This window comes from Lampetra planeri, chromosome 2 (assembly GCF_965212315.1).
Source record: "Lampetra planeri chromosome 2, kcLamPlan1.2.h2, whole genome shotgun sequence".
Taxonomy (NCBI): Eukaryota; Metazoa; Chordata; class Hyperoartia; order Petromyzontiformes; family Petromyzontidae; genus Lampetra; species Lampetra planeri.
Window position 1 is genome coordinate 23,675,320 of NC_136108.1, and position 21,040 is coordinate 23,696,359.

General features: G+C 48.8%; 1 pseudogene; it reads right to left on the bottom strand.

Moving 5' to 3' along the window:
- Positions 1 to 510: 510 nt before the first annotated feature.
- LOC144724232 (histone H2A-like) lies at positions 511 to 7,357 on the bottom strand (annotated as a pseudogene).
- Between the last annotated feature and the right edge of the window lie 13,683 nt (positions 7,358 to 21,040).

Below are 21,040 nucleotides of genomic sequence, written 5' to 3' on the forward strand. Positions count from 1 at the left end.
GTGTGTATTTAGATATTTCATATCGAGCTCTGCGCGGTGCTAGCAATTAATGTCACTGACCATGGCGAGCCAATGAGCGTGTTTTTTTTCTTCCAGCCGCTATTTCCATGTTTTCTGATATGAAAAAATGGTGGTTTCACGCTAACAATAATTTTCTGAACTGTTTAAAATCTACTGGTGCACACCACTACAGCAAGTTGCTGTGACAACATCCCCTCGCGGAAGCCGTGTTTTTTTACAACCAAGCGCTCACTTCCTAAAAAACTTCAGTCAATTCGTGCAAGTGGACTGTAAGGTGATGGCGTCAAATAGCCTATGTAATCTGACGGCTCAAAAAGAACGTTTTTTTTTCTTAAAAACACAACTTTCTTCCAATACTAATGCCCTCAATTTATTCTAAACCATGTTTTATGATTGATGCAATGTTGGAATGCTGCTCAAACACCGTTCCCAAATTAGAGAAAAGGGGTATCTGGAATGAGCAGAGCATTCGTTTAATTGCGAGCAATTTGGGACGGCCACTAGGCGATTGTGTCCTCATTAATAACACGACCCCTGTGTACGACTGTCCGAGCTCTTTGCAAGCAAGTGGGTGGCTCTAAAAAGAGCTGTTGTTGTGGTGGTTGAGGCGGCGGCGCGTTCACTTCTTGGGCTGAGAGGTCTTGGGCAGCACACCACCCTGGGCGATGGTCACATCGCCCATGAGCTTGTAGAGCTCTTCGTCGTTGCGCACGGCGAGCTGCAGGTGTCGGGGGATGATCCTCGTTTTCTTGTTGTCGTGGGCGGCATTGCCAGCCAGCTCAAGGATCTCGGCAAAGAGGTACTCGAGCACGGTGGTCAGGTAGACGGGTGCTCCAGCGCCGCACGCTGGGCATAATTGCCCTTGCCGAGCAGCCTGTGAACGCAGCCCATGGGGAACTGCAGACCGGCGCGGGAATGTTGTGTATATATGTAGGCCTTTTTCCAAAATTTATGTTAAGAATAATTCTGCCAATATTTATTTTATAATAATCATTCGCGGTGTCGCTTGGGGCAAAAAGGGAGTGATGCGAATCCCCTCCCCTCAAACAGCAGCTGCCTTTCACACTCATGACCAGGCAAGGAAGTAGCCATAAAAGGTCATTAAAAAAAGCAAAAAAAAAAGAGGAGAGCGGGGGAGTTGCTAATGAGATTCTGGGGAAATCTCTACACGGCTTCAAAGGCCGCATCAAAAGCGTACAGACAACAGGCTCCACGAGGACAAAAGGCAACTGTTTTTTAAAATAGTTTCTTAGTTTCTTTTGATACAACAATAAAAGTTCGGAACTTAGCAACAAGAATAAGTCGACATCATAGTCTGCCAACACACTCACCCAGATTGAAAACCAGACTGCAGTCCACATTGGTGGCCTTGCATTATTACTTACCTTATTTTACTCTCATTCACCTCACATTGTTTTTTATTGCATCTTGCTATCTACGTGACTTTACCAAAAGAACCAAGGAATATGAATTCCAGCAGTCAAGAAAGCTTAAGTGAAAACTTAGTTACATCTCCAACCTCAGGATATCAAAATATAACTCAAGTATAAACTGCACGGATCCCTGGATACAGACGGGTAACAAAGGTTAATAAAACCCTAGGAATATACGTGGTAATAACGATGATAAATCACAAATCTTGGGAAACAAACCAAATAATAATTATGAAGTTTTAGACCGGATGTCATCCAGAAGAGATGCAAGGCGAAATAGGTCAATCACACATGACCAAGATGAAATGTATTTCATAGAGAAAGCCTCCCCAACCGCCTTTGCCTTCCAGAAGCACGTGGTAAAAATAAAATCACAAAGGCAGAGACTTTGCCCCTCTTTGAGAGAGACAAAAATGTAACACCCAGCCACGGGGGGTGGGGGGGAAGAATGCAACCGGGCAAAAGGAACCCCTCCCTCTTTCCAGATTAATTATTACAGAAGTTGAAAAAAAACTAGGAAAACACCTAGGGGCAATTTGGAGCATCTGTTTTCCACTGATGAAAAGGTGGCTTGAGGAGGGGGACAGGAACCAGGCTTTAGGGTGAGACTTAACAGATTGTTTAATAAGTCAGAACATACACATACACGTACACCGGACAAACAACTGCCCCCACAGCGAAGAACGAAATCAAAGGAAGTCCGGTCCTTTGTGAGAAGGTGAGCCGAGGGGAGAGAATTTCAGAAATTAACAGAGACATAACACACAATTGAGTACTGCGAGCAGCAGGCTCCAGGAATCTACCCCCGTGACAGGCACATCTATAGGGAGCTGCATCGACAGAAGTGACCAGTCGCGGAGTTCGTCTTTTATTTTTCCTTTTTTATTGTTCATTTCACCATTGAGAGCATAACCAGCACAGCCCTGAAGTAAGGGCGGGTGTCCGTGTGAAGCTGGCAGCTGCATGATCAAGAAGAGAGCAAGAGAGAAAAAGAGTGACGAGCAACGACACGCAATCAACCTGGAGAAAGGGCGGAAATCGCCAAGCATCGACCAAGCGAGCATCGCAGAGGACCAGCCGCAGCGGACGAGCTACAAGCGCAATCATGCACCGCCAGAGAGCACGGAGCAGGAGAGAGCGCGCAACCAAGTGCAACCAGCTCCACCGAGCAAGGGTGTCTGCCATCAGCGAACGAGCTGTGAGAGAATCGTGCATCGCCAGAGAGCACCGAGCAAGAGTGCCAGCCCCAGCGACCTGCCGACTCAGCTCATCCAGAAGTGGACAAGCAGCTGACGCCGAGAGCGCCGTGTGTATGACACGCACACAAACACACATGGCTCATTGCACAGCAGGGGACAAACGAATTTTTGGTACAAGAAAGCCACAACCTCGATGTCTGCTTAACGCAAACAGTTGAGCAAGGAGACAATCCACCCACACACACATAACGCACATATTGGGACTAATAAGAGTCTCCAAAGTTCTTTCTGTGTTTCAAAAAAGGGTGGACATCCTAAGATGGTGCGTCAACTATTAGCTGATCATGAAAAGCATTGCTGCCCATTGAGTTACGTGGATATGGGGAAAGGGGACAAACCCTATTATTATATTTTGGTACTGGCAAAGGAGGTCCAATGATGTTAGATGCTTACCCCGAGCCATCATTACTTTGATAGTGCATTATCTTTGAGCTGTATGCCTTTCGGCGTCATCTAGTCTAGCACCAATTGAGACTAGGCTCTAAGGAAAGCTGTCTCTGGTGTGGAACAATCAATTTCAAGGACAATGCATATACTATCAGAGTGTGTGTTTTTGTTTGCATTTTGACTAAGTATTGTTGTTAATGCAGACATGAATCCTCGTAAAAAAAGGTTTCAGTTTTGTTGCCATAAAAAAGGGGAAAAACCCTCTTATTATATTTTGCTACTGGCAAAGCAGGTCCAATGATGATGTGGATATGGTCGTTTAAAAGTATTTTAGTCATTCTTTTTGTTAATTGCATAACTGTACCAATGAATTCATTGATGAAACTAAACATTTAGAAACATATGTTAAGAATCTACACATTCACAGGGAGACTATTGTGTTAAAATCTTTCTTTTGATTACGTAATCTTGTCTGCAAATTTATTGAAGCCTTAGCCAATTGATAAGCATTCGCTACACAAGCAGGCACACTGCCGCACACCATTGTTCCAAGATATTTTGTTAATTGCATAATCTTACCAATGAGTTCATTGAGGTCTACTTTTGCTTTTGGGACATGTTTCTTTATTGCTGTTCGTATGAATATTGTCATATTAATTTGTAAAGACTTTTTCCCATCGCCGTGTATGCGCGCTTTACTCTGAGGAATTAACCGATTGTTCTGCTACTCAGTTTAACAAACGTAAACATTGAGGGTTAAATGTATGGATCAATGAGGAGGACATCTCGAGGAATACTGTGTTGACATTCCAAGCATAAGAGGTCGTATATTAGAGTGTTATGTTTTTGTTTAGAGATTAAAGTTGCTTAACACAGAAGTGTCTGAGTGGTGCCTTCCTAAGTTCATGCGTAATAATCTTAATTATAAGAACTGTATCCTGCGGAGAGATCTGAATTTTGAGACCTGACATAAACACACTAAGACACAACCAGTAAAAGTTAAAGTGAGAATTATTGTATTATCCTGATTGATAATACAACCCTAGACAACGAAGCCGAGCTTAATCATCATACTTACATTAGCATAATCGCATACACTTGAATAACTTTATACAATTACACCTTCCCAATTAGCATAAATAATCTGCAGAATTGCATAAAAAAAGGAAAAGAACTAAATTAAATCACGACAGTAAAATTACAGTAATTTTGCTGTGGCGGTTCCACCTGAAGACGGAGGCTTGTGTTGCTTCCGAAACGTGATTTCATTTAGTTTTCATTTACATTTATTTTATTTTATTCTTTACCTACGTGACTTTACCGAAAAACCAAAAAGTATGGATCCTTGCAGTCACGAAAACTTCAAATCTAGAAATAATTCCATAAATTAGCATACATTTTCAAGACCCGATATATATGTAGTGGTGATACGCGCTGGCAGTAGGGATCGTGTGGCAGCGCGTGGTGATTGGCTGTGTATTGGTGACGCGCGCTGACAGTGAGGGATCGTGTGGCAGCGCGGGGTGATTGGTTATGTGGTGGTGACACGCACTGGGAAAAAGGGATCGTGTGGCAGCGCGTGGTGATTGGTCAACTAGAGTGGGTGCTCACATCGAGGTCCGCATAGGCTCCGTCCCCTCGGGAGCGGAGGACTATAAAAGGCGATGCGCGCGGGTGCTCGGGGAGTTGGTAACCAGTGAAGACGGAAGACGGAGGAGGAAGAGATAGGGCCCTTAGACCCCTAGTCCCGCTGTCCTTGTAAGGGCCGGGACCCTGTGTGGCTCAGAGGCGGGACCTTGGGACCCGCGGCCGGACATCCGTGTGAGGGCCGGGCTGCGGGACCCAGTGGTCGTGATCCATACCCAAGCTGGGGTGGGTCTGTAAGTTCCCCTGGAAGCTACGGGGCTGGAGAGCCCGTGTGTGTGTAGCCGGGTGGAACGTGTAGCGTGAGCTGTAGTGACCACACGTGTTATTGTGGCAAGGAAAAGTGTTAATAAAGTGTGCTACCCATCAAGTGGTCTCCCGCCGTAATTTACGATATTACAACTGGCGTCAGAAGTGAAACAGTCTTCCAGCCATGGATACCAGGAAAACTCATCGGACTCACGAGCGTGACCGGGAGGAAAACCACGACGACTCGGGCCAGCAGGCATCGGGGGGAGAAGAGGAGGAGATGCCGGCGCCACAGGACTCCTCTTGGGCGCCCAACGAGCAACTGGGGTCCGATGTTGGACTCCGCGACGCGCACTCCCGCCTGGCAGAGCTGCTACTCGCCGCGCATCCATCCTAGCGGAGATCACCACGTCTGGAGGAGGGAGAACGTCGACGGATATCGAGAGGGGTCGCGTTGCTGATTCCTGCCAAAATGTGCTTCACACGAATGACTTTGAAAATCCCGCCATTTCTACCGAGCGGCCGTCTATTGGCGGGAATCGCGAGCAACACGTGGGGGAGGTCCTCCAATCTCTGCCGCTCACGTCATCAGCGTGCGCTACAGGCCGCCATCAGACACCCGTCACAGGGGACGCCATTTCTCCTATCGACGGTGCGGCGCGGGGAAAAACACGAGGCGGAGGACGACATTATTTTCCAGCAGCGTCTTCCCACGTTGACGGCTTTCAAGGCGGAAGGGGGTGACTGGGGCGCATTCCAGCGAAGATTTCTCGCCCATCAAGAGATGTCGGCCTGGTCCGACGCTACGGTGCTGCGGGCACTGCCTGCGATGCTGGACGACAACGCGCTCGCAGCCTTCAGGTCCGCCCCGAGATCGGCCCGCTCCACGCTCAAGGCCGCGCTGGGCCTCATGGCCAAAGTGTACGGACCACCTTCGGCCTGCCGCCACAATTTTACGAGCAACGGAAGGCGGACACGGAGACCGCGCTCGCCTACCGCACGGCGTTGTTGGCTCTCGCGGACGCCGCGTTCCCTCGTATGGACGAGGAGGGGCAGGACGCTATGGTTTTGGAACAACCGCTGAAGTTGGCTTAGGACCTGGGGGTCCCCATCAACACAGCCGACGAGGTGGACATATGTTTGTTGCGGGTGGCGACGAGCATCCAGGCGCACGAGGTCCTGAAGTGGAAACAAGTGGTCGTCTGCGCTTCTGCCGCGGTCTCAGCTCCGGCCCCAGTGGACGCCGAGCCCCAAGTCATTCGCCCATGGGAGGAGGCGTTCGCTGCAGCACAACCAGGGGATTGGAGGTCAGGGGGTCGTTTGCCTCTGCGATCGACCCGCAAGCTGGAGCAACCGAGACCTCCGACGTCCCTCGTCACGTGCTACAACTGCGGCCTTCGGGGCCACGTGGCGTCCGGGTGCCGCGCTCCACGTCAGCGCGCCACGGGACCTCGGCTGGACGACGACCAATGCCCCAAGTCGTCCCAACTACCCCCGGCAAGTCGCGGCACTTCACATGCTCGGCCAACATACACGACACACATGGGCCACCGCTTTGCGGTGGAGGATGTGCGATTGGGGGCCGGGGATTCGGTTCAGAAAGTGGGGTTCGTACGGGGCCAAGGGGAAATTAAGTGGTCCGAGTTGGGCCACAGAATAGTGGCTGCGTCGGCCGGCTCGTCTGTCATTACGGGATTCATAGACGGCATCGAGGTCAGGGTGTTGGTGGACACGGGAGCGTCGGCGACTATAATTTACGATCTCATTTATAACATTCTCCCCGTCCAATGTCGACTTCTGCTCCCGGTGGACGTGCCATGTTACGCGGCAAATGGGGGCTTGTTGGGCATTATAGGTCAGATTCGGGCGAGCATTTGCATAGGGAATATTAAATTGGCGGGACCTGTTTTGGTCTCCTCTTCCCTAGAGGTTCCTTGTCTGTTGGGTACCGACTTTTTGGCTAAGATGCCCATTAAAATTCTGGTTGATCAACGTTGTATTGAGCTGCCATCGGGTCGCCGTATTTCCTTTTTATCTAACCCTACTGAAATACGGACGGCGTGTGCGACGATCCAAGCGCTAGCGACCCATACGGTGCACGTGCCCCCGGGTTTGCAGATGTTGGTACCCCTCCGGTTGTGGAAGCCATTGGGTGGGGAGACTGCGGGACAAGGCGTGCTTTTGGGTCCATCGAATAGAGCTGTCGGGGGTCTGGATTTGGCGGTGGCTCAAACGTTGGTTCGGGCTGACGGGGACCCGTTCGTTATGGTTTTAAATGCTGGTTCGCGGCCGGCTGTTATTCCGCAGGGCACCGTGCTTGCTCACGCGGCACGGGTCCCTGTGGAAGAGCGGCTTATTGCGCATGTTGATCCCGTCCCGGCGCAGAAAATTCTATCGGGTGAGGACCTTGAATGGGTGGACTCGCTGTGTGCGGGCTCCAGTGATTTGTCAAGGGTGCAATTGGGTGCGCTGCGCACACTGCTGATCGAATTCTCCAATGTGTTCAGCAAGCACAAATATGATATTGGGTGCACGGACCTGTTATGCCACCACATTGAAACAGGTGATGCGGCACCAGTCTGGCAGAATCCTTTCCGGCTGAGTCCTGCCGAGAAGGACCACGTCCAATCGGCCGTCAATGACATGCTGACTGCCGACATCATTTCACCCTCATCCAGTCCGTGGGGAGCACCTATCGTTCTGGTTAAGAAGCAAGACGGGTCCTTGCGTTTTTGTGTGGATTTCCGTTGCCTTAATAAGATCTCCGTGGCTGACGCGTATCCGCTCCCCAGAATGGATGAGTCTCTGGACGCATTATCCGGGGCGCGGTATTTTTCTACACTTGACTTACTGTCGGGATTCTGGCAACTACCACTCGACGATGAGTCTAAACCTAAGACCGCATTCTGGACCCCAGGGGGCCTGTTCCAGTTTAATCGCTTGCCCATGGGACTCCATTCCGCTCCCGCGACGTTTCAGCGCCTTATGGAATTGGTTTTGTCGGGTCTGCAATGGGATACTTGCTTGATTTTCCTTGACGATGTCATTGTTTTCAGTAGAACCTTCGAGGAACACCTCCAGCGATTGAGGGGGGTGTTCTTGCGGATGCGATCGGCTAAGTTGAAGTTTAAACCGGCTAAATGCCACCTGCTTCAGAAATCCGTAAGGTACTTAGGCCACGTTGTCGACTCTTCGGGGATCTCCACCGATCCTGCGAAGACGAACTGTGTCAGTTCATGGCCAACGCCCACGTCGGTTTCTGAGGTCCGCAGTTTCATTGGATCTGCTTCCTACTACCGCCGATTCGTTGAGCATTTCGCCACCATTGCCAAACCCTTGCATGCTCTGACAGCCAAGGGGGTCAGGTTTCGATGGGGGCCAGAGGAGGAGGCCGCGTTCTGCTCCCTTCGGGACGCCTTGGTGAGTGCCCCGCCCTTATGTTACCCTGATTTTACGACACCCTTCTTGCTGGATACTGATGCTAGTAACACGGGCATTGGGGGGGTGCTCTCACAGGTCGTTGGGGGAGTCGAACGGGTGGTCGCCTATGGTAGCAGGGTTTTATCGCCAGCGGAACAGCGCTACTGCGTGACTCGTCGCGAGTTGCTGGCTATTGGTTTTTTTGTACAGCAATTTAGACCTTATCTCTATGGCCGTCATTTCACGGTCCGTACGGACCACGCGGCGCTGCAGTACGCATTGAGGGTCGCCCAAACCTCGGGCCAATTATCACGGTGGTTGGAGGTCCTTCAGGACTATCAATTTACAACCACTTACCGTAAGGGGTTGCGCCACACCAACGCGGATGCCCTGTCGCGGTTGTCGCCTCGTCCAGAATGTGCGTGCTTGATGGGGTCGGCGCGCTGTAAACCGCATGGTGCTGTACCCGAGGGTGAGTTGGTCGCGGCCGCGAATGCACCGTTGGTTGACGTTCCTGCTACTCCTGTGGGCGGGGACTCGCTACTCTCACTGTATCTCGTTGAGTGGGGCCGGCTCCAGATGGCTGACAGCTCCCTGCTCGCGTTGCGTCGCAGGGCGGGGGGTCCTGAGGAAGGTCACAAGTGAGCTGGCTCCTTGCTGCTTAAGCAGGGCCTGCTGATGAGATGGGACAATATGTCCCGGCGGCACGCACTCGTCGTGCCTACCGCTATGCGGGGCAAAGTTGTTCTGGCCGCACACGAACGCCTCTTGCATCTTGGAGTAAACAAAACACTCGCTTTGATCCAGCGTGACTATTATTGGCCGGGGATGGGGAGCGATGTGGTCAATATACTGAAGGGGTGTGTGGATTGCGCGAAACGGAAACCGCCGCCCGTTGCGCCAAATCCACCGATGCAGTCCATTCAGGTCTCGCGCACTAACGAGCTCGTTGCGCTGGATATTTTGGGGCCTTTTCCTGTCACGCCTAGGGGTAACAAGTACCTGTTGGTTGGTGTGGAATACTTTACTCGGTGGCCTATGGCGTGGCCACTCGCCAACCAGTCGGCGGCGGCCGTGGCGGACGCCTTTGTCCAGGGCTACGTCTTGGACAATGGGGCTCCGGAACGCTTGCTGACCGACCAGGGGAAGAATTTTTCGAGCAAATTGCTGCATGAGGTGTGCGACCTTTTGGGTACAAAAAAGGTGCGTACTTCCCCGTACCACCCACAGACTGACGGGATGGTGGAGCGACTCCACAGAACTTTAACTTCCATGTTGTGCCAGCAGGTGGGCGAAGCACAGGTTGACTGGGACTTGCAGGTCCCGGGGGTCCTCGCCGCGTACAGGATGGCCCCCCATGCAGCTACGGGATTTTCCCCATTTTATCTGATGTACGGTCGGGAGGCCGATCCGCCCATGGAGACTCAGCTGGGGCTTTGCGTGCCACGGCCTAATTCTAAGTTGGCCGACCATATTAAATTTAACATCGCAAAACTGGCCGAGGCACGGGAGGCCACACGGCTAAATTCAAGGTCTCGCCAAATCGCCAACGAGCGCTTGCGTTCACGGAATGTGTCCGTGCACAATTGGGAACCGGGCGATAGGGCCTGGCTGCACTGCCCTCATGCACCATTGGCTACGTCGCCTAAACTATTGAGGCCATGGCGGGGACCCGTGGAGGTCGTGCGGGTTGCACGCCCCCAGTGTGTTCAGATAAAATGGGGAAAGTGCCGTTGGTACGTTCACCCCTCTCGGCTGAAACCGTTCTCGCCACCATATGGCCTTCCTTTATGTCGTGAGGACCGAGCATGTGATGTGACCGACGACCCGGGGAGGGAAATGTCTCCGCCTGATCCTCACATGTTTTCGCCTGATCCGCTCCCAGGTGTCTCGGAACTGACGGCTGCCGACCACCAGCGACCGGATCCCCATGACACGGACGGTCCTTCCAGGCCCGAACTGTGCCTTCCTGGGCTGCCGGAGCCACCGGACGGTCGACAGCGTCCCGTCCCGTACGACGGACCGGCCAGGCGGACTCGCGCTAGATCGCGCCACTTTTCCTGACCCAATAAATGAGGTGGAGGTGCGGTGCGAGTCGGCCGGCTCGTCTCGTCACGGCGTTACCCGTCCGTTTGACCGCTCTATCGTTCCGTTCAAGGAGCAAGCTGGAGGGGGATCGGGAGTCGAGGACACACTGGACACATCGGTCTTTTCAAAATAACTTTTATTCTGTTACTCGTCGGTTTGTACATAGTTCGTTGTTGTTACTGGTTAACGTTCGGTGTTGTGTTGTTGTGTTGCATTATGGTTACGGGGCACACTTGGGGAGTGGGGTTTTTTTGGCAGCCGGGCCGGCTGCGAGCTATGTGGGAGGGGGTGATGTAGTGGTGATACGCGCTGGCAGTAGGGATCGTGTGGCAGCGCGTGGTGATTGGCTGTGTATTGGTGACGCGCGCTGATAGTGAGGGATCGTGTGGCAGCGCGGGGAGATTGGTTATGTGGTGGTGACACGCGCTGGGAAAAAGGGATCGTGTGGCAGTGCGTGGTGATTGGTCAACTAGAGTGGGTGCTCACATCGAGGTCCGCATAGGCTCCGTCCCCTCGGGAGCGGAGGACTATAAAAGGCGATGCGCGCGGGCGCTCGGGGAGTTGGTAACCAGTGAAGACGGAAGACAGAGGAGGAAGAGATAGGGCCCTGAGACCCCTAGTCCCGCTGTCCTTGTAAGGGCCGGGACCCTGTGTGGCTCAGAGGCGGGACCTTGGGACCCGCGGCCGGACGTCCGTGTGAGGGCCGGGCTGCGGGACCCAGTGGTCGTGATCCATACCCAAGCTGGGGTGGGTCTGTAAGTTCCCCTGGAAGCTACGGGGCTGGAGAGCCCGTGTGTGTGTAGCCGGGTGGAACGTGTAGCGTGAGCTGTAGTGACCACACGTGTTATTGTGGCAAGGAAAAGTGTTAATAAAGTGTGCTACCCGTCAAGTGGTCTCCCGCCGTAATTTACGATATTACATATACAACACTGCTTTCACTACAGCAGTGCATATTGATTGTGGTGGTACCTGCTATGATAACAGCAGTGCATACCGACTGTGGTGGTACCTGCTTTCACTTCAGCAGTGCATACCGACTGTGGTGGTACCTGCTATGATAGCAGTGCATACTGATTGGTGGTACCTGCTATGATTACAGCAGTGGATGCCGATTGTGGTGGTACCTGCTATCACTACAGTAGTACATGCTGACTCTATCTATCTTACATATAAAAGGGAAATTTGCAACCAACTTATATTAAATGGAAATAAAGAAATCTACAACCTTCGATTCATTTGCGCGATTTAAACAATCTATTCTTGGTGCGCTTGGGTTTTATTTTATTTTAAATTAATGAGTTTTCTTTTCATTTGTATATGTTATGTTTTTAAGTTTTCAGAAGTTTGAAAATATATTTTTCCCCGGGCAACGCTGGGTATTTCCCGCTAGTAGCAGTATATATCGACTCTAGAGCACAAAGTACTCACCTGACAGAGTTCCGTGGTGAGGCTTAGTCCTGTGCAGAGCCCCCGGCCTCGCCTAGATTGCCCAACCGGCCGAGGCTGGGGGCTGGGCCGCTACCCCCCACCCCCCACCTCCCCCCAGAGTTCAAATAATACTGTTTAAGTGCTTTAATTTTCGTATCTACCGACGCTATAATAGTAAGTGCACACATTGGGGTGGGGGAGAGAAGAGGACGTGATACTTTGATGAATTTACCTCAGCGTTGCATGTCATTTTTTTGGCATTTTGAACGCGAATGAGAAATCCCCCTCACCCTCCCAGCGACTGCGTGCGTTGCCAGGGGCAACTCGTGTCAACGTTTCGCGCATGCGCAATCGTGTGCTTTGTCCCGCGCCGGGCGGCAAAAGAAAATATATAAATAAAGAAAAATCACTCAACAACGCTACTTTAACTACTGTAAAGTTTACAGATGCGAAACGGAATAGTCTATTCCCACCGCGGGGCTTGGGGCGTGCTGCCCGGCAAATATTTTTCCACATACACCCCACCGTCCGAGAGCCAAATCCCTCACAAGCGCACGTACACAGACGGATGGACATAGGGACAGAGAGAGAATGCCTTTTATAGGTAAACAAGTATAACCCGTAAAAACAAAGTTTTTCACTATAAATCCTTTATATGCGTGACGGCTAGAGTCCTCTCGTCCTCTGGCTTGAGATGGCTGCCACCTATGAGTCAGATGATTGCATTGCACCATTAAGCAATTGGTAATTAAATATAATATTTTTGTCCTAAGAAGTGTACAATTTTGGAGAAAAAAAATTCACGAACATTAATTGTCACGCACAACGAGTCTGTGTGGAAAATGGCAGCTCGATTGGATCACGGGAAGTGGGTTAAAAAACGACCGAAAGATTTGCACGGTCATAAGCAAGCAAGCGAACTTAATATAAAGGATTTAAAAAAGCGCGTGCTCGCCCATACCAACTCACACGCGTTCGGTGGGGGGCAGGGCCCCAACCAAGTCACACGCGTTCGGTGGAGGTGTGGGGGCATTTCTCTATCATGTGGACACTGCGCAAGGTAACATACACGCAATTACAGCTCCCTTCAAACATACATTTATCGTATTTATCTCATTTCTATTACTGCTTTTTTATAATACAATCGTAAACATTAACAAAATGTTTGATGACAGCAGATATACACTATGAAACAGGCTTTTTTCCCCTGAATACCAACTGTTCTATTTCATTTCCTTAAGGCAACAAAGTACAGCCATTGTGTCTTTTCCCCCCACAAACTTTCCTATTGTGAGCAGGACTTTATGTCAAGAACTTTTTTACTTTGTTTACATTTAATTTACACTTGTGTCAGTGTAAGTCCAAGTGTGTGTGTGTTATAGTCCATGTGTGTGTGTGATTCGCTGTATGTGTGTCAGTCCATGTGTGTGTGTGTGTCGGTAGTCTAGCAGTAAGCACGCTGCACCACGAAGCCGCCGACCCCAGTTACATTCCCCCTCACGCCCAACACCGAGGAAGATTATCTGAAACGGTCGAGAGCCTCCCCCTAGGTGGCTTCAACTTCAAATGATAACCTGCTGCGATGTACGGTAAACATCGCCACCGGGGACTAAAACTAAATTATTCTTTAAAGTGTTTATTACCGCTTCTGAAAATTATATTGCAATGCATCAGTATTAATAAACTAACTCTATCCATCTTCTTGGTTCTTTCGGTAAAGTCACGTAGAATGGAAATAATAAAATAATAAAAATAAAATAATTAAATCATTCTCACGACGTTTCGGCCACAACGCAAGCAGCCGTCCTCAGGTGAAGAACAGGTCTGTCGAGAAGACAGAGTTTGAATGACAACCCCAGGCTTAGAGCGTCTATTTAAGCTGGGTTGGAGGGGGGGAGAGCGTCTTGACAAAATTATTTGCATATCAAGAGGAATTTAGCATATTTATGGGAAATGCAGATATGCGATTAGTACTACTTGTGAAATGCGTAGGAGGTTTGGCGGGGGGTTTAAAGTCTGCATTTCCCATAAATATGCTAAATTCCTCTTGATATACAAATTTATTAAATTATTAAAAATACAATAACAATTTAAACTACCAAACAACGGCCTGCCTGGCCCAGGACGACGACTCGGGACTTGACGACCGATGATGTCTTCGCTTTGGAGTACAGTACAACAGCCCCGCTCTGCGTTCACACCACGCTTATATCTGGTTTGGCGTGGCTGGCTCCGCCCCGGCGTGGCTGGCTCTCTTCAGGCCACGCCTCCCTTCCCAGGACACGCCTCACTTCCCCCACCTCTGGGAAGGTCCGGATCCCTCCACCACGTGACCCCCCAGGCACCCCCTTGGGGCCCCCAGCCTTCGTACAGGCCGACACAGTAGTGGCCATTCTCTGTCACTACACCTGTATAAAAGACACCTGGGAGCCAGAAATCTTTCTGATTGAGAGGGGGTAAAATACTTATTTCCCTCATTAAAATGCAAATCAATTTATAAAAAATTTGACATGCGTTTTTCTGGATTTTGTTATTCTTATTCTGTCTCTCACTGTTCAAATAAACCTACCATTAGAATTATAGACTGATCATGTCTTTGTCAGTGTGCAAACGTACAAAATCAGCAGGGGATCAAATACTTTTTTCCCTCACTGTACTTCATGGGAGATGAAGGTCAGCAATGCAACCAGCGCTGCATCAAAGTTCCCGGTGCCAGACTTGAAATTGTCCTCTCCCTCCAAGGGATGTTCAACCAACACAATTTATTAATTACAAGCTTCAAACATGCAGCACAACAAGTCACCTCCAATGATTATCAGGTTGTAATCCGTGCATCCAAGGTTCCAAGCGGGGAGCACAACGCAGGTTCAATGCCGCAACTTGTTGTGAGGTTGCTGTTCTTATGGTGGGTGAGGAACATGGTAAGCGAGAAATTCTGCTTCGATACCAAGACAACACCATCAAAATAATTCCTGAGACAAACAGAGCATATGATGCCCTACAATACCCCATTATACTGTGGCAAGGCCAAGATGGGTACCACGTCCAGATTCCTCAAATTATCAAAGCTACAGGACAAAGCCATCATCACAAAACTGTCTCCTCTAAAGACTTCTATTCCTTCATCATCATGGACAGAGAAGGAGGAAACCACATATTACGGTGCGCCAACCTCTTTCACCAGTATCTTGTCGATGAGTATGCACAAATTGAGAGTGATTGCCTTCTTTACACTCAACTTAATCAAAAACGCCTGTGTGGAGAACAGTATGCTCATTTCAGGGACACTATCAATGCTGACGGAGATGCAAATGCTCAGAATGTGGGGAGATTAGTTATTTTGCCTTCATCCTTCACAGGTGGACCAAGATACATGCATGAGAAGACTCAGGATGCCATGACGTACATCAGGTAATATGGCAGGCCCGATCTCGTTATCACCTTCACTTGCAATCCTAAATGGAAGGAGATACAGTTTGAGCTTTATCCAAACCAAAAGCCAACAGACAGACATGACATCATTGCAAGGGTCTTTAAACTCAAAGTTGTTGAACTCATGACGCTTATTACGACTAAGGAAGGTGGCGTCTTTGAAAAGACAAGATGTAACTTAGTCTTCCTTATGCTCACATATTGCTTTGTGTTGTATATATGAGCCTTTTTCCAAAATTCATATTAAGAATAATTCGGCCAATATATTTGTTTTAATCAACCGCGGTGTAGCACGAGGCACAAACAAAAATTGTAACAACCACCCTCCCAACAGCTGCCGTTCACACTCGAGGCCAGAGAGCAGAAGGTGAGCCATACAAGGGTAATAAAAAAAACTGAACAAAAGAGAAGAGGTCGGGGGTGTTGCTAGGGAGGACTCCCACAACTTAAAAGACCCGCCACCCATCAAGGATGGCGAGGCTCGCTGAGTAGCGATGTGCGAGTTCAGCGCCAACAGAAGAAGTATCGCTCGAAAGTCATCCTGCTCAGGGTACCGACTCCCACGAGCCACTGCTGTTCGAGTTGAGCTGACGAGAATTCCAGCATTGTCCTCGAGAAAGGGCGGAAAGCACCAAACATCGACCAAGCCAGCCCAGCATCACAGCGCCAGCCACGCCATCGAGCAAGAGTGTCAGCGCCAGCGAGAGCACCGTGTGTTCGACTACACACACCAACCTGCACCAGCTGGGAACCAAGACATCCAGCAGCGGACGAGCTGTGCGTGCTATCTGACGACGGAATCATCGCGCACCGCCGACGGCGAGCGCCGTGCCGACTCGTCATTAACAGCAACTCCCCCCCGGGCGAGAGAGCGTGAGGGAGCTTCGAAGTCGTTCGTATGCCCCTCCCCCACCCTCGCAAGCTATAAGTACATTAGTCGTTATATTATAATTTTATATTATTTTTGTATTTTTAATCGCATAAAATTACCAATAGATTCATCGATGCAAACTAAACTTTTGAAACCTTCGTTACGAATCTACACGCTCACAGGGAGAATATTGTGTTAAACCTTTTTTTTGAACACCGAATCTTGCCAACGAATTAATTGAAGCTTAGCCACCGCTGCACACCATTGTCTCAAGACATTTAGTTCATTATATAATCTTGCCGATGAATCTATTGACGTATACGTTTGCCTTCGGGATGTAATAATTTGCTTTTTATTGCCTTTCGTATGAATATTGTTGCATGCATGTTTTAAAGACTTTCCCTATCGCCGTATATGCTCGCGTTACTCAGAGGAATTAATCAATTGCGCAGTTGCCCAGTGAAACAAGGCAATCATTGATGGTTAAATGTACTGCTCAATGAGGGAAATTTCCCCGATGATGCTGTGGATTATTCCAAGCATGAGAGTTCGCACATTAGAGTGTTACGTTTTTGTTTAGAATTAAAATTGCTTAACACAGAAGAGTCTGAGTGCTTCCTTCCTGAGTTCATGTATAATAATCTTATTTATAAAAACTGTATCCTGCGTTTAGATTTGAATTTGGAGACCTGACATAAACACGCTAAAATGTAGTCAGTAAATGTTTAAGCAAGAAGAATTGCATTATCCCGATTGATAATACGACCCTAGACAACGAAGCTAAGCCAATTTATCATTGCTGTCCACATTAGCATAATCACATACACTATAACAAATTAATAGAGCACCATTAATTAGCATAATTTATGTACATAATTGAATAAATTAGCATAGTTCCCGTTTATTATGCATTTTTCCATCTTCATTAGATTATCATAATTTGTATTCATTTTTGGAAAACCCGACATATACAACATTTGGATGAGGGAAAAAATGTATGCAAGTGACATTGACACGTTTATCAGTGCTGAGCAACCTGACCCCCATCAATACCCTGCCCTATTTGATGTGGTCTGCAAGCAAATGGTCCATGGCCTATGTGGGGAGTTCAATCCAAATTCGCCATGTATGCAAGACTGCAAGTGTACCAAGAAGTATCCACGAAACTTCTTGAAAGGCACTCAGGCAAGGCATGAGGGCTATCCTCTATATCGTCGCAGAAATACTGAGGATGGTGGATTTGAAACAACGCTCAGACCTGGCACTAACTCTTAAATGAAGGTTGACAAGCAGTAGATGGTTCCCTACTGCCCTCTTCTGTGCAAGATCTTCGAGGCCCACATTAATGTGCGATTCTGCAATTCTGTGAAAGCCATCAAATATGTTTGCAAATACATCAACAAAGGCTCTGACATGGCTGTCTTTGCATTACAAAAAGAGGGCAAAAGTGTGGATGAGGTAAAAAAAAATACATCACTAGCAATGAGGCCATTTGGAGAATTATTGGCTTCCCCATCTACATTGAGGAACGCATCAAAAAAGCAACCGGAAAACCGCGCATTCTATGGAAAACCCTCAAAGATCTTCTACATCCTGGTAGCACCATGGTCCCTCACCTTAGCGATCCCCTTGCCTCACTGAAACTTGCCACCTCTTTTAATACTTACTTCACCAACAAGCTAATCACCGTCGCAAACTTGTGCACGTCTACCGACACATCGTACCATTGTACCCCGCTCATGGTACCAAAAATTGTAAGCACTAACCAAGACACTCTTCTAAAGCCGGTGTCTACAAAAGACGTTTTCTCTTTAATTGAATCACTTCATTTAAAGGCAGCTCCACTCAACGTGCTCCCAGGTTCCTTGTTCAAGCAATGTGCTCCGGAACTCGCCATCATGATCAGGAACATCGCAAATGCCTCCTTCTCTTCGGGGTGTTTTCCGTCCAACCTCAAAGCTGGCCTGGTTTCTCCCTTGTTAAAGAAACCAAGTCTAGACCCGGATGACCCATCTAGTTATCGTCCCATCACTAACCTCTCGAACCTCTCTAAACTCCTTGAACGACTAGCTACAACCACACATCACCTCCTCCGCAAACTACTGCTGCTTCCAGTCAGCTTACCATCAAAACTATTCCACAGAAACAGCACTCACTAGAGTGCTCGATGACAATTTAACGATCATTGATTCCGGCTCAACTGTTGCACTTGTAAGTCTGGACATTTCGTCAGCCTTCGACACCATCAACCATTCGCTCCTTACTTCCCTCCTGAAATCCGACTTCGGTATATGCGGCTCAGCACTCAAGTGGATAGTTTCGTACCTTTCTGATCGGCAATCTTCAGTCAGGGTGGGCATGTCCACATCGCCTGAAACGATAGCATTATGCGGGTTCCCCAGGGCTCTGTACTAGGTCCCCTGCTCTTCACAGCCTACACCTCCCCGATCGGCCGGCTCATCGCAAGCTTCGGTGTTAAGCATCACTCATACGCGGATGACATGATTCTATTCACCGCCATCGATTCTAGCAATGCATCTGGATTCGAGAGGCTCTCGGAATGTACCACCGCCGTGCAACAATGGTTCACTGCACACAACCTAGCCTCCTAGTCCTTAATCCGAAAAAGTCAGTGGCCATCATGTTAGGTACCAAGCAACGTCTCAATTCAGCAGCACTCCCCACACACATACACATCTTCGGTCATAGCATCAAGTTCACCGACCACTTCAGCTACCTCGGTGTCATCCTAGATTCAACTTTATCCTTCGACCGTCAAACCAACCATATCATCAGCTCATGTAACTTTCACCTGAAGGCTCTCAGACACATACGTCCTCTCATCTCTACTGAAATTGCCAACACATTGGCATGTTGCATAGTTGGGTCTCGCCTTGACTATTGCAACTCCGTCCTAGTCCGGACCTCTGCTGGCAACCTAAAGAAACTTCAAAGACTACAAAATAACCTAGCACGCGTCGTCATTGCCCACACTGATCCCCGTCTCAACTCACTAGCTTGTCTCCGTGCTCTCAACTGGCTACCCATCGCCAGTAGGGTCACATACAAGACCGCCTGCCTCTGCCACAATGCCTTCATATCCGCCTGCCCGCCGTACCTTTCTTCATTATTGACAACTTGCAGCTCAGCACACGGCAGATGCCTGCGCAGCGCGACTCACGACCTCCTCTTGATACCAAGATCCAGGATGGTCATGTCTATGCGTCGCTTCTCAGTGGCAGCCCCAACAGTCTGGAACGATATCCCTCTGCACATTCACAGCATCACCTCAATCGCCTCCTTCAAGAGAGACTTCAAAACTCACCTCTACAATCATGCTTTCGAGCGACTCTGAGCTTGGCTCTGCGGCTCTGAGTTGCGGCCACTACGTCTGCAAATTTGCGCGCATTACAAATTGAACTATTATTATTATTATTATCCATGAGCGTTCCCCCACAGTCGTCCATTTGGTAGTTCAGCTCGAAAATAGTCAACGCATCTACTTCACCGAAGGAAATGCCTAACAACAGGCCCTGGCTCCATAATATACTACCCTAATGGCGTTCTTTGTTTTGTGCCAAAGTGACCCATTTGCTGCCAACCTGCTCTACCATAAACTTCCCTCCTACTATACATGGACTGATAAAAGAAATATGGAAGCGACATGCTTGTGACGCTAAATCTGATGCCTTAGGAAGAGTCTACACAGTTCATCCAAACGATCAGGAGTGCTACTTTCTCCGAATGCTTCTCCATGTTGTCAAAGGACCCAAATCTTTCAAAGATCTCAAAACAGTGGAAGGAGTTGTCTGCCAAACATACAGGGAAACTTGCAATCTTCGTGGAATTCTTGATAATGATCAGCATCTTGATAAAGCTATGATAGAAGCTTCTGTTAGTCAGTCCCCTTCTCAACTGAGATTGCTCTTCTGCATAAATATTCAAGTTTGCAGCCCATCTAACCCCATGGGACTCTGGCAAAAATACAAAGAGGGCATGAGTAAGGACATCCTCCACAGAGCTCAATGAGATAATCCAAACCTCGACGTCACCTTTTATGATATCATCTATAACCAGGCCCTCATCCTCCTTGAGGACAAACTTCACTCCATTGGTGGAAAAGACCTCACGTCTATCGGACTACCAACACCCTACACTCCTACAGGGACAACCTGAATGTCCTTGCTCAAGAGATCCTACGTGAAATATTATGTGATGGGTTAGAGCTTCTTAAATTTGTTGAGGAAAATGAACCAAATCTGATGGATGCACAACGAGCAGCCTACACGAAAATCTTGGAAGACATTGAGTCTAAAAATGGAGGCATATTTTTCCTTGATGCACCTGGTGGTACTGGGAAGACCTTTGTTCTCAACCTGCTCCTGGCTAAGGTTCGCCAGAGGGAGAAAATTGCTCTAGCTGTGGCATCATCGTGGATTGCGGAAACTCTGCTTACTGGAGGAAGAACTGCCCATCCACATTCAAGCTTCCAGTGGATATATCCCGACATAAAAACCCTGTTTATAATATTTCAAAGGAGACTGCCCTTGCAAAAGTCCTGCTTAATTGTGAATTAATAGTGTGGGATGAATGCACCATGTCCCACAAGGGAGCATTTGAGGCTGTCGACACATCTTTGCAGGACCTCCACAGCAATTCCAGGATTATGGGTGGTGTAACTTTTCTCATGGCTGGTGACTTCCGACAAACCTTACCTGTTGTACTTCGAGGAACCAAAGCTGATAAGTTAAAAGTCCTGCATCAAGTCATCATTCCTCTGGAGGCACGTGATGAAACTGAGACTAACT